Source organism: Falco cherrug, chromosome 2, assembly GCF_023634085.1.
Source record: "Falco cherrug isolate bFalChe1 chromosome 2, bFalChe1.pri, whole genome shotgun sequence".
Classification (NCBI taxonomy): domain Eukaryota; kingdom Metazoa; phylum Chordata; class Aves; order Falconiformes; family Falconidae; genus Falco; species Falco cherrug.
The window spans coordinates 119,517,250-119,531,885 of NC_073698.1; positions in this window are offsets into that span (position 1 = coordinate 119,517,250).

Here is a 14,636-nt window from a genome sequence, read left to right on the forward strand (position 1 = left end):
GGTACTCAACACACAGCTCAAAATTCAGCACAGTAGGTAACATACCATTTTATTGTGAATGTTTTGTTTCACCTTCAAGGCATCTCTTAAATGCTAGTCTTTGAGGGAGTCGTTTGCTTTCATCTGCACAAGCCTCCAGCTGGTAGCCCTGCAGTAAAGCCACAACCTTCCTATTTCATGACTCTAACTTCAAATCCTGCAGTGCATTGGAGAGATGCTGACAAAAAAAGAGTTCCACAAAGGTGTCTTGACAAGGACTCAGACAACCAAGGCCATGATGTGCCTGTGAACTGTCTCTCCTCAATGTCTCATTAAGCATGGATGCTTTTCCTTTGGGGAAAATAATACAAAATACTGGCATCGCCTTTTTAAGCTGCTGCTCTAACCTAGATCTAAAATACATAACATAGACTCTTATTTTAAGAGGAAAGGATGCCTTGGAAGATAATAGTCTTTGTGTATGACTATTTCGCACAGAAGCAAAGGGCTGTATTTACTGTTAACCACTTGCAATACTGCAAATGTTGCTGGAAGGGCTAGTGAAAAGAAACCATGTGTGGAGACTGGGAGTAACATGAGCCAATGTAGATGGCAAAACGGGCAAAGTTAAGGAAGAGGGGCAACAGAAGGCAAAAGCAGGCAAAGATGCAACCTGCAAGAAACCCGATGCTGATGCATAAATACTCATGCTGCAGAGTGCTCTGGCTGCCAGCAAAGAGAACTCTTTGCAGGAACTGCAGGTGCTGCAGGACAAACCCGGATCCTGCCAGGTCCTGCCTGCACAACCAGAAGCACCCATGTTGGTACAAAGGGTTCGACTCAGCAGCTGCATCAGTGCCATGGACTGATCTGGAGGCACTTTGTCCTGGGTCTTAGAGTCCAACGGCTCGCTGTGCAAGCATCACAACATAAAATCATTCCACAAGCCACCTGAGACCCATCGTGAGACCAGGTGGATTCTGTACTTCTGCCACTCCTACTGAAAACCTGTTTAAGGACTCGCTTCTCTGATGGTTAGATAACTTCCCTTCACTTTTAACCTTAATGTAATTACATGTGATTTATACATGCTTCTTCTCTCTCTCTTATGTAGTACTGTATTTACTCAGGGTAATCAATCTCCTCTCATCCTTCATTAGATTAGCCAGGTCAATACCCATAGATTTCCACTCCTCACATTATTCAGGTAGCTCCCGCTTGATCAAGGTTTATTTAATCTTACCCAGCTATTGCAGAGCACTGCTCTGTACAGAATATTCTAGATGAGGCCTCAGCTGAATCTCACAGTGAAACTACTATTTCCCCTCCATTGACAGTATCTCACCTGAAATTGCCCCCGCTTTCACCTTTTCCCCAGCTCCCTTGCGGCTGTACTACACAGTCACTCTTGGATCAAACAGGCCTGTGTCTCTCTGCTCATGTTGCTTTTTCCCCAGCTGATGGCAATCCTCGTGAAAGCAGAAGGTTTTGTTCTGAATCTGAATGTGTCTAACCCTACATCCTACCCTGAACTGGGTATTTATCTCCATCCTATTCCTTTTCTTGTCCTTAAGGTCATCTAATTCTCGGAGCGTAACACTCTGGTTCTACACTGACTGCACTGATGGCCCCTCCTTGGACTGTGTCACTACTGCAGTCTATTTGCTCCTTCCTCATTTTGTGCCAGGTTTATTTATGAAAATACTAAATAAGATTGCTTTTGAGACCCATCCTTAAAGAACACTTGCAGTAGCATCCTTCCAGTTTAAATGCTTCACTTCGCAATCTGTGTCATCTCCCCACTAAACCAGATACTTCACCACTGTAGAGTTCTTACAAGTACTCATCTTCCTCAGCTAAATGCTTTATTTCACATTCTGTACCCTGTCAAATGCTCAGCTCTGGGTTAAGCAACACTTGCTGAGTTTCCTTTGCCTAAAAAAGCAGGTATCTTAAAAAACCAAACCCACACCATAAACATGTATGTTACTATGCTCTGATCTTCTTTTGATAAACTCTTGCATTTGATCCTGTTTTTATTTATGTGTATACTCTATTATTCTTCCATTCAAAATGTAAACAAAGCCATATGCACAAATGCACTTAGACAGGTCTGCAGCTTTTTGGACTGCTTTTCCCTTGCCACTCAATGCCTAAATATTGGCAATACATTTGCTGTTCTCTATTCATAAAATTACACAACACTTGACTCCGCTGTAGAAAATCTTTGTGCTGGACATCTGGTTTCGTATACCAGTTCCTTCAGGTATCCAAGACCAAGAGTAAGCCAGAGTGAACAGAGATCACAAAGTTTATTTTTCATATCTTAGTTGTGGAAATTTCCGTTCCCTTCTTCCCGTTAGCCATCTCCTGTATCTTCTTCTTTCTCCCTCCCCCAAACTCAACTTCAAAGAAGATAAAGAAAAATATTGCAAATGGGAAATGAGATTATCTTTAATTCTACCCCAATCCTCAGTGCACAGTGTTTCCATTTTTTTCCGCCCTTGTTCTTTTTATCTGCATGGTTGAAAAATCTTTCACAATTTGCTTAAATTTCCTTTACAAGATCTGTCTCAGCTTGACTTTTGGCAGTTATCATTTTACCCCTGCACTTCCTGACCTCTCAAATGCAGCTTTAACACTAGTTCTGACATATGTTCTCACTATGTTCTTACATATGGGCAATTCCTCTCTTCATCTAAATTCCTTCCTTAATAGATGCTAAAACTGATTGAATTCTAAAACTCCAGAGAAGTCATGAATATTTTCATAAATAAACCCACCACATTCAGATCATTACTATTTATGAAATCATGTTATTTGATACCGAGAAACATATGCTGATCAATAAATAAGAATGCCTGTGATTCTTAGAACATCAAGAAATACCAATATTTTGAATGAAAAATTGTATAAACCCCCTTTTCTCCCCCCTGAAAATTAAGATTCTCCTATTTTCAGAAGTGCAGCTACCATACCTTGAATTAAAAAAAAAAACAAACCTCAACTACATCCAATAAGGATTTTCAATCATACGTTGTATGGTTCAAAATGCAGTTTCCAGAGTAGAAATCAGGAAATGGAGCACACTTGAACTACTTACAGCATAGACACTGAAGCTGAATTAAGCCCTTAAATGATAAAACGGGCGAGGAAAGAATATAAATAAACTCAAAAGGTTCGAAATGTATTGGTGAACATGCTGAGTAGATTAGGCTAGAGATTAATATGGTAACGTGAGGGTTTCTATTATGCTTTCTTCAGGAAGTGGTAGAGTGGCTGGTCTAAGACCTACTTTTTCTGATCATCACTATCTACGCTTCAAAAATACCCAGGGGACTGAACCCTGACTAACTTACTCTTTTTTGCTCTCTATGGTGACTGTACCTTTGCGCAGCTTTCCCGTAAGTCAGTGGCAGTCATTCCTGTCCTGAGTAGAGGCTTGTGTCGTGCAGTCACTGATGGATTGGAACCAAGGCTACACATCACATAACCTCTGCCTCATACCTGCACCCTGACCGCTCGCTGAGCAATAATGGTTCAACGGTTAGAGGGGAGCTGGAAAACAGGCGCTGGCAAGAGGTTGTGCTTCTCATGAAACATGGTAAGGGGAAAGAGTGAGTAGCGCAACAACAGCTTCGGAAGTTAATTTGAAACAGAAGCTGCTCCCTTCAATGAGGAAATGATTTAGTGATAAACAAACAGTTGCCTTAGTAACTAACGTATTGCCCTTTCCCTCCTTTTGCTTTGAACATAACCATCTCTGAATTCAGTTTTTCATCACCTTTTCTGTTTGCTTAACTGGTCTTCTTCAACTGTCAGACAGCCAAATAGCTTGCAGTGAAATGTAAGTCTATTTTCTTTTTATGAACTGCCCTAAAATGCAAAATGGATTCCAGGACCTGCTCCTCAGCTTTTGACAATAACAACTTACATCAGATGTGGATCTTTCTTTCCAGGCTTTGAGTCAGTAAGGAAGGTATTATATCTAAGCAGACAAGCGTATTTCTGGTAGAAACAGAAGCATCAGGTGTCATGTATTCATCAGGTCTACATATGTGCAGCAGACTTTCTGAACACCACTTCTCGACAAATGCACCACCCAAGATGAATAAACCGTGTAGTGTTTCTCTTGATGTTTACTTGGTCCCATACAGAAGGTCTAATAATACTGCAAATGAGCAACCAAACAGCTTTAAAGAAGGAAGAATGAATTCTTTGGCCATGTTTAAAGTTTGTATCTTCTTCCTAACCCCTAAAACTAGGGGAAATAAAGACAGGGATTATGCTCCTGGCTCTTAACTCTTGACATGAAATCTGAATGGAGCTCAGACAATGATGTTTTCTTAGAGTCAGAAAGTATTCCCGTATATCCAGTTTAGCTATAGCCAGAGAGCACAAACCTGCAAATATCTAACAAGTTAGTTCAGCCTTTTCTGGTGACAACATTACAGAGCAAAAAAGCTATAAAGATACCACTACATAAATTATCTGTCTATTTACTCATAAATTCCAGGAGAAAATAGTCAGAATATCCATACTTCTCCAATACTACTACATCATCTGTAGGATGGATAGAATTTAGGTATACTTTATATATCATCTCAGTTCTTGGAAAAATATAAAATGTGGATATCATTGTCCTGAGCAGCCACAAATCCCAGCACGCTTTGTCGTCTTTACTATCATGAAGCAAGCTAAGAACAACTAAGCATTGAATTTCTTTCCCACGTGGAGGGCCCTAACTACTAATGATCACAGGACTCCAGCTCCAGAGTCAGCCATACTAGAAATCCAGAATGAGCAAAAGGATTCCTGGTATACAGCCTGTGCTCCTTGCTCCCATACCCCACGGCAATGACTCTGTCTTTTTCTGTATCAGGTTTAAGCCTGAATTTGCCTGGAATTATGCACTGATGACTCCCATGAGATCTATCTATGCTATCCCGATTACAAGCTTGCAAATTTATACAGAAATCAGGCGCATATTTGTGTGAACTGTTGGCTTTTCTGCACCCTTGACGCACAGCCGTACTATCCCTAAAATAAAGGGATTCAGTGTGAAATGTCAACACGAGCCCTTCTATTTCTATGCTTGTAACTGCTATTACTATATCCAGTCAAGTATGTCCAGTGACATGAAGCAAAAAGAGATAAAGCTAAAAGGAGAAAACTCAGTTTGAGAAAAGACTTTCTCCCCATGCCTAGATACAGGGCAGACCTGATGCCTCGAGTAGGGGAGGGGAAGGAGGGGCAGGGACACTCGTCTGAGTCAGCAGCAGGACACTGAAGTTACAACCCAATGATCTTTCCCATGCAGAAAACCCAGTGCTCTGAAACTGATGTTCTAGCGACAGCAAATTGATTCATTAGGTTTTTCTGATGTTTCAGTAGGACAATACCCATCAATCTGTCACACTGTTCATAGCCCTGGAGAGATACCGTTGAATATATCATATGTCCTGGTATAGGAGACACCTGTGCACAAGCCACAACCTTCAAGGGGAGAAATCACCATTAAGAAATTGTTCCATCTAAAACTGCCAATATTTGTACTATAACTAGTGGTGATAAAAGCAGCTCAAGCAACAGTGGCAGACATTGCAGAAAGGCATCAGAGATTTAAAAATTACCTGCATCTGATTCTCTTACATTTTTTTTTCTTTAGGTAGCCTCAATGTGTTTGACATACTTTAATGCTAGACACTTATTTGGGAAAAAAGAAGAAAAGCCAAACAGGAAATAAATTACACATTCTGACATGCAGCTAGAATGGAAGTGAACACCACAGACTCATTCTGGAGGTTAAGACTCAATTATTTAAGCAGAGAGCTTGTATAAAGACTCCAGTACTGAAAAATGCCTTTTTACCTCTTATGTGAATTAACATTTATTATAATGCCTCCCTGACAGAATATTAGTCAGAAGCAGTTGAAAAAAAGATCACATTCATTTCTTTTGTGTTAAAGTCATTAGCTTAAAATAGCCCCTAATTGGTTTTAGTCTGATGGTAAAAGCAGGGCTGCCATTTTTTGAAATGGACAGTGTAAAGCCAGCAAGAATCCTTCCAGACAGGGTCAGACTCTGAGAGGGTCAGTCAAGATGAGTTTCTCTGCTAGACAGTTACTCAGCCATTCTGGACAGCTTCACATATGGAATTCCATTCTTCAATTATCCCAACTTCATTAGAGTTAAAATAGCTGATGACCAGAAACAAAACCAGAAGAGTTGCAGAGTGGCATAAGATCAGCATTGGAAAAAAAAGACTGCTCAAACACTACTGAACGGGCTCAAGAGCTTTCAACTAATGTGACTTGCAAAGATGTGACCATTCCATACACGATGAAAATCAGTTTTCTTACATGGCTGGTGGGTAAAGTGTCATATAACAAATCAGTGGCATTTCACCCACCTGTATTTCATGTGAACATGATATCTTGGATTTCACAGTAGCTCACTGAAATTAAGGAAGTATAGCCTGAATTAAGCCTGCAGGATCAGGATTTATTAACATGAAGGGGTTGTAAGATTTGTTTCATGAAGGGCTTTGATATTTTGCTACCTCACTGCTTTCAGGACAGGAGGGAAGATTGAATGTTTCAAAATTCTCAAAGGAAAATGTTCAAAGACAAAAATATTCAGATTAATTTGATTTCTGCATTATTATACCGTAAAGTACAATCCAGAAATAAAATACAAATTCCAGAGTCATTTCTGGGGAAAATATAAGGAGAGTCCTTATTATGAGAACACTGCATTATGGTGATGTATACTCAGCTCGGCACATTTCTCAATTTTCATTAGAAGTTGTATTTTTGATGGAATTTTGTCCCAGCAGGTTTTTGGAGCCAGCCCTCATTATTACCTATTTACAGCAAGCAACAAAGGAAGACCGAGCCATTTCTGAGTGATGGAATGCCAGTGATTTCTGAGAGATGTGCAAGCAGCAGAAGAGACATTTGGAACCATTATTAATAAATGACTAACAAATATCTAGAATTAACAGTTGAGTTAATATGAATGCATATTCAGGTGGATCTATTTGCACACATTCATAGGGTGCATGTGTGCAAGAGACAGAACAGCAAGGTAAAGGCTATTTATATAAACATATTAGAGTATAAATGAAGTAAGAGACATGGCAGAGTAACCCCCTCCCATCAGGAGGAGGAGGTTAAGAAGAAACAACTTTTATTCCCTGTCACTCATGATGATTAAAGCACTTTTCTCTAAAGCAGGCAGTGCTGGCTGCCCTCACACAGACTCCTGGAATGAGAACAGCTGCTGTGAATACGGCAGGGTGAGATTTTCAGACCCTCAGGGAGGCGTGTGCTAGGGAGCAGCAGCACTAGCAGGGCGAATAATACAAATGAAAAAGATCTGGTAGGGTGGAGCACTGCCAACAAGCATGAGCAAGAAAGATTACTGACAGTGGGGTGGGACAGGAACCCAGGCTATCAATAGAAATGGGAATGAGATATTAGAAGGCAGGAGAATTGGCTCGAGCTCCTTCAGACCCGACCTGGCATGCTTCGCCCTCCCTATACCTTCTGCAGGTGCTCGGGCAGTAAACACGCCAGCTGGAAAGGCAGAAAGGACTGAGTCAAGCACAGGGATATTGATTTAAAGGAAGTTTTATAGCCATTTTGTTTTTGGATAGCCACTGTTCAGCTACCTTCCCATGTCACTCGAGAAAGCTTGCCAGATTAGAATCAGTTGGTGAGACAGTGAGCCGTGCTTCTCCTGTTTGTGTTGCACTGGTTGTCCTCTGCTTGCAATGGTTTGAAGACCAATGGTTGTACACTTCCACAGCTCTTGAAAAGGATGAGTCTTTCCAGCGTGCTGTTCTTGTTTCTTTTCGTTCATCAAATGAAGGTACAGGTACCAGGGACCTCCTGTAGGGCTTACATACCAAATAATATGAAGTGTAATCTATTAATATAACTACCACGACTCTTACTCATGCTATTTCTACTCTGAACAACCTATGGGGACAATAAAGAAAAGCAAGGCTTTACAAGACTCGCCATTTAACCAATTCTCCATCTCTATTTCTTCTTATCACTTTCCAATTTAAAAAAAAAAAAAAAAAGTCACTTGTTCTGTTTAGACACACCAAAAAGAGAAAATAGTGGCCGTTGTCCATCGGGCTAGAATTCCTAATTGTCAGAAGTGATACCCTACCTAACGCAAGACCTGTAGCTCTGATATGCACTGCAAGGTGGATGCAGGTAACTGAAGCACTAAAATGGAAGGAGGGATATATAAGGCTAAGGGGAAAAAAGCAGTAGTGCTGGTATAACTTTATATTCAGTTACAAGCCAGGATCATGTAAGAAGCAATTATTTTCTCTGCAGTCAAAATCCTAGTGTTAGAGATTACTTCAGTAGAGGCTACAGAGTATTTAAAAAAAGAAAGGCTTGAAAGCCCACAAGGTATAAAAGCATTTGTATGTTTTGAAGAGACATGACAAAGATGCTCATCAGGATTAATTTCATAAAAAAACCCTAATTTTTTTTAAAGCTTAAATCATGTCCTAAGCAAAAGCCTCTAATACCTTCCCCGTTTCTAAGAAAAACCGGCTGACGTTCATGTCCTCTGTATATGCATTTATCCAGTGCTTTAGGACAGGACGCAAAGGATATTGTAGCCATCTTCAAAGCTACAAGTCTGTGTAGTTTTAATGTATGGTACAGTCAGATCTCAGACCTGTTGAAACATGATAAGCAAAACATCCAAAATACTGAACGTAGCAAACAATTGTGCCTCTATTGACTGAAGGGTATAAGTAGATAAAGACTGTTTTTATAATTTTGTAAATTAAGCGTCTTAAACAGATAAACCTGGGCAAAAATAAATTATATTACCAGCAACTATAGACTTCACATCACATGTACTTTTACCAGCGTTTAAACACAGGTCCTTTGATACTCAAGATGGGTCTTTCTACAGCTTGAATTAAGCTGCCAACTGTAACTCACCCAACCCCACCAGCCACGAGAGCGCAATTTGAAAGAAACTATGCACGATATAACAGAGCCGTGCTGTGGACCAGTAATGATGAATTCCACCTCCTGGTATCAAAAACAAGGCAAAAGCTAGTGATCAAGACAAGACAGGCCAGGCTGGGCCACAGCAGGAGAAACATGGTGCCATTTAGTACAATTGGCCTTCTCTGTGCCATCGAGAGGCTCATCAGACATGACTTCCCATTCTTTTCTTGAGAAATTGGACTTGCTCTACTCAGGCAACCAGAGAAAGTGCTTCACCCCTTCATGTGCCTGGGGAAGCATTATAGAGGATCATAAATGCATGAAGAGGCATAACTGGCTGCCTAACGTACCTCTCTGCGCTCACACAGGACCAAACATACCTATCCCATCCCTGGCAGTTGTTGTTCCAAGAGGAGAACCCATACTGGACGTCGAATACAGACATCCAGTGTGGGGACCACATGGCCAGGTGGGTCAGCACTGACTTTCTGTCACGTGCCCTGTTCTGGCAGCTTATCCTGTTGCAGGACAAAATGAATTTGCAGCTGACTTGTCTTAATGAGGACTAATGAGAGACTGATTGTTACGAGTAACATGGGTACCATCCTCACAGTGTTAACATCCACAATCCCAGTCGCTCTAGAATCTGTCCACAACCAATTTTAACAGTCAGCATTTCCAAGACAGGTATTTTAAGAAATGTGTACATGGTAAGGATGCATTATACCATATTTCCAGCCTTTTCTCCACTACCGTAGGGTTAGACATTGCCTGTAGATTCTAAACAGCAAGCAAAGGGGAATTCAGTACATTTGCAAAAGTATGTGCTTACAAGATTCCCCCTCCTGTATTTTGCCTTTTACAACTAGTGGACTACTTTAACTCAGCAGAAATCAAGACAAAAACAAACCAGATATCTTAACCTTCAACTACATGCAAGCAGTATGTTAAACTAAAGCAAAGTATGGAACAATGCTGCTGTCCCAGCAAGAAATTAATGAAGGCCCTCAGTTACTTTTATGAAAACTAGGCCATCACCAGAATTCTTCTCCTTTAAAACAAGGGAACTCTACTATTTTTTTTCCCCTGACTAACCTGTTGCCAGCTTCTTGGGCAGAAAAAAAGTATCGTATCTCACAGACACGAGGCAGCCCTTCACACCGTGAGACAAGGACGAGGTCTGCACTGAATGTGAACCAGCATGCACCTGTGACCGCTGCTGGTTATCTACTGGTCTGTCTGTGTAGCTCTGGATGATGAACTAGCTGTCAGCCTATTCAGGTGCCAATCCCCTGTGCCAGCTGATGAGACAGAAACAGTCCTGTGGGTTTTGAACTGAGACTCATACAATGGGGAGAGCACAATACGTCCACATGCTGAGGCAGACATTCCTAGTGTGGTCCACGTGAAAATGTGTGGCATAACAAGCTCAAGCCTCCAGGAGCAGGAAACATGATGAATGCACACGCAAAACATGAAGGAGGCAGGTTTATAGGTCTGGAAAATCCTCCATCCGCCTTTTCAAGTGGTTCCAGTTTCTCATTCATATTAAAAGCAATTCTGAGCTGTGTTTCAACAGCATTGCTAAAATGAATTGCTTTAGGGAGTAGACATCCACTTTCCCAACCTCTGCTTGATGCCCTGCAGAGAATAAATAGCGCAATGCTACTGCCAGTTCAGAAGAAGCAATACCATAAAGGAAATAATACACATTTTTAATCTCCCAAACATCCTGTCTTTCTGCAGTTATTTATAATTTTAATATAAACTGTAGAAAATGCCCTGTATGTGTGGCTTGCTTTCCTGTGATCTCACCAGGTCCTTCTCATTATCATCATGGAAAAAGTGGTTTAACTACAGTCACTGAGTATCAGCTTGTCAGCCCCCTCAGAGGAATCTGTATTAATATGCAGCAGCAAAATGGCAAAGCAGAGAATTCTATTTATCCAAGAGCATTTGGCTGGAAGAAGGAGCTAGGCTTGGTAATGAAATCATGAGCCTGGTCCTTTACAGGGGGCACGCTCCTACATGCCAGCCTCAATATATGACTAAAACTGTTTGGACTGGAAAAGTCACTCCATTTGCCCTCTATACTGCAAACAGTAATGACTAATGTTACCGTTGAATAAAAAGCACAGTGCTGATGCAATCACACCTGGAATACTATGCCCTGTGCCAAGCACTGTCATGACCAATGGGCTATTAGCAGAGCAGAGGGTACTCACAAGAAAGGGAAAAGATGATTAAGGAGATGGCGCAATTGTCTTAGAAAGACTAGGAGAGCTAAGTGACATCTGGCTAGGCTAGCGTGGAAGAGGGACATGTTTAGTGAGAGCCCCCCCCATGGGCTCTCCGCTGTATTTAGAGGACCTTAGCTGGGAGGGTGTCACAGGGCCAGAGGCAGAGTGTACGTGGCTCTCATTTCCCACAGGATGCTGACACGATTTCCCAGCAACAATGTAGACACATTTCTTCATTAGTAATGTGAAAGAGAAAACATACCTAAGCAAAACGTTGAGGGTCTGGACATAAAGCGCATCCTTAAATAACCTAGGTCCAATTACTGGTGAAATTGAGAGCAACTTGGGTGTTGTTTGCCATTGTGACTGAAACACTTTAGAGAATAAATCCAATTGACTTTCATGGGACTTCCAATGCCCAAATGCAAACAGAACTGGAGTTACTTAATTTCCACACTTTTGAAGAGATTGCTCTCCGCTATTTTGCACAGAAGGGAAGAAAGGCAGAAGTCATACACTACAAATGCTGTAGCCAAGTGTTCAAAATCTAAAGGTACTTAGGAGAAAAAGGGAACAATTTAAAAATAAGTAAGTTTAGTACCAGCTACCTTATGGTGACAAGCATAACTCAGAAGAGACCAGCTCTACCTAAGGGAAGTAGGAAGGCTAATGAATGACAATAATGAGGACTGAGAACAAATACAATATTACACCTGAACTCCAAACAAGAACCAGTCCTACCCAAAGCACCCTCAGGCAAAGTTTAACAGTGTTTATCAGCACAGGGAGTAAAGGGGTGCCAAGCTTAGGCTCACTTCAGCCTGTCTTCAGGAGACCCAGCCCAGCTTTGACCACAGCATTTGGGGTAAAACCAGGTAGTTAGTTCGACCACTCAGGACAAGCCCTCTGAGCATCACCCTGTTTCTGAGGTGTAGTAAAGCAACATGGTTGGCCAATACTGGAACTTAATAGTAGCCTTTTTCCTTTAGGATTTAGTGAGAAGCATAAATGTCTAAAGCAATTCAGAAAGAATCTTTCTCTTAACAAGGCATTATTTATCCCTTCAATACCATCATTAAAATCAAAGTACATAGCACCTAAAGCACAAACTTAGCATAGAGTCCTCAAAACAGGGTAGCTAGAACAAAAAAAAAAAACCAACTCATAAAAATCAAGGCGGGGGAGGAGCTTTAGCCTGGGTTTTACACAATCCCTCATGAGCTGATGCTGGTAGTATGTCTGTTACATAAATCAATATATATACCCTCCTGGAGAACATACCGTGAGTGCCAGCTGTCATCATGGGGCATGCACGCTGTGACAGCAGTGTCTGAGGCAGGGCTTCTGCCTTCTGATCTCCTGCTACTGTGCAAGAGGCTGGCTACTATATTCCCTTCAAAATCTGAGACAAAATGACATCTCAAATATTTCATGATGGCAAGCCAGGGCTTGTATTTAAGGACTGCCTCGGCTAATCTGGGATCTCTGATTGCCTTTACCTTTACTTCCCTCTCCTCCTATCTCTCCCTTTAACCATTTACGAGTTCCCTCACCTGATATTTTTGCCAGGTGGAATAAACGAGGCCTCCCTGCATCTCTTCTTCATGTGCCACTCGACCCTGACTGGCATCCCTTGGGTAGATTTCTCTTCCCCTCCTTCCCCCCAACTTGGCATCCCTCTTTCTCAGCGATGGCATCTTTATACACCATGTTCTCTCTGTAAGCTTTCACCTTTAATAACTCACTGGCAGCCAAGGAATTTTATAATTTTTATTTTATTTTATTTTACAGTTCTTTCCCATCATCTACTACAAGAGCCTCACCTTTATTATTGTTTTAAGTCCTGTTTGCTTGCCACTGGGCAGGTTCCTACATTCAGTCAGGTAATACTGTGTGGATATCCACAGAGCAGAAAATCTTTGTTTTTGAAGCATGTATATATTATGCATAACTTATTCCCCATGATTATACAGAGTGCTCTCATTTCTGGAAATGACTGCTCTTCTTATTCTGTCTGGAAGTAATAAGATACATTACACCAGGTTCTGCAGACTGCAGGAACATCACTGCATACAACGCACCGATAAACTTACAAGAAAGCCGCCTCGAATGACTTCTCATTTAAGTTACTGGGAAACAAGGTGGGCAGACCAGAGAAGTTTCCTTCTGCACAGCGCCCACCAACCTTGCTCTGTTAAGAATTAAGGGTTTTGCACTGTCTAGATTTCTCATTTCTTTTTTCCTAGACTTCTTAACCTGCCTCCTCTAATAGCCTGTCGGCACTCAGGCACCACACAACTTTTTCCCTGTTGTCACTATCAAGGGAACACCCTCTACAATATGATCCATAAGAATATTCCCTTATCCTTCTCCTGTAAAAAAAGTCTCCAAGAAGAATTATCTCAGAAATCAGTCAGCCAGTAGGCTATTGTTTTGCTCCAATGTTCTTAAAAAATAAACAGCAGAATCAGTACCAGCTGACTGTATCTGTAACTTATGTCACCCAGCTGCAGGCTGCCTGCCACCGAAAGGTTCAGAAGTGTCGAAGCATCCGCACCTCCAGGGCTCACAGATGTAGTAGGAGGCCATGCATGTAAACACGCAGCTGGACACAGGCACAGCAAGAGGCGTTTGGCCACGGGCTTGCATGTGCCACGCTGACGTGCCTCTGGGCCTGCTCACGTCACGCAGCAGCTTGCGGCTCAAAGCCTCTGGCTGTCCACAGGCCCAGCTCTCGGGCTTGACGCTGTCCTCTAACAGCCTCGCCCACCTCTTCCAAAGGGAAGTGCTGGGATATCTCAATTCCCCAACAAACCGGAATGCTACTGCCCAGAGGGGACAGTGTTTGTTGCTAATCTGAAATTATGACAGCTCCAGTCCCTCTCTCACTGCTAAAATAGTTTTGATGCTGCATATATTTGGGACTCTTACTGACAGTGCACTCATATCACAACAACCGTGCCAGACATTTTTTCTAATGTCAAACAAGCAAGCAGCCTAGGAGCATCACCCATCAAATTCCAGAAAAAGTGGAAATTCTTTCACATAGTGACAGGAGCTTTCATATGGGCCACCCTAGATTTGCACCAGGTAGCCCAAAGATAGTTCACAGAGCCATCTGAAGCCTTTTTATCATCCATCTCTAATCTGATTTAGGACTATAATTGCTGTAAATCCCCAGTCCTAACTCAGTGGTAAAAGCATATTCTCACCCATGGTTCTGTTCTCTTGCACCCTTGACCTGTGAATATGATGATATGATCTTATTCTCTAATGCCACCATCATCCCCAAAGTGCTCACGACTCCTCGTTCCTTGCACATGCAATCCAGGCATATTTACAAACAAATCAAATACAAGGGCACTTTGTTGTAAAAGCTGCGCTTGTCTTGCAAACTGGAGTTTTTCGAGGAAGCACACCACAC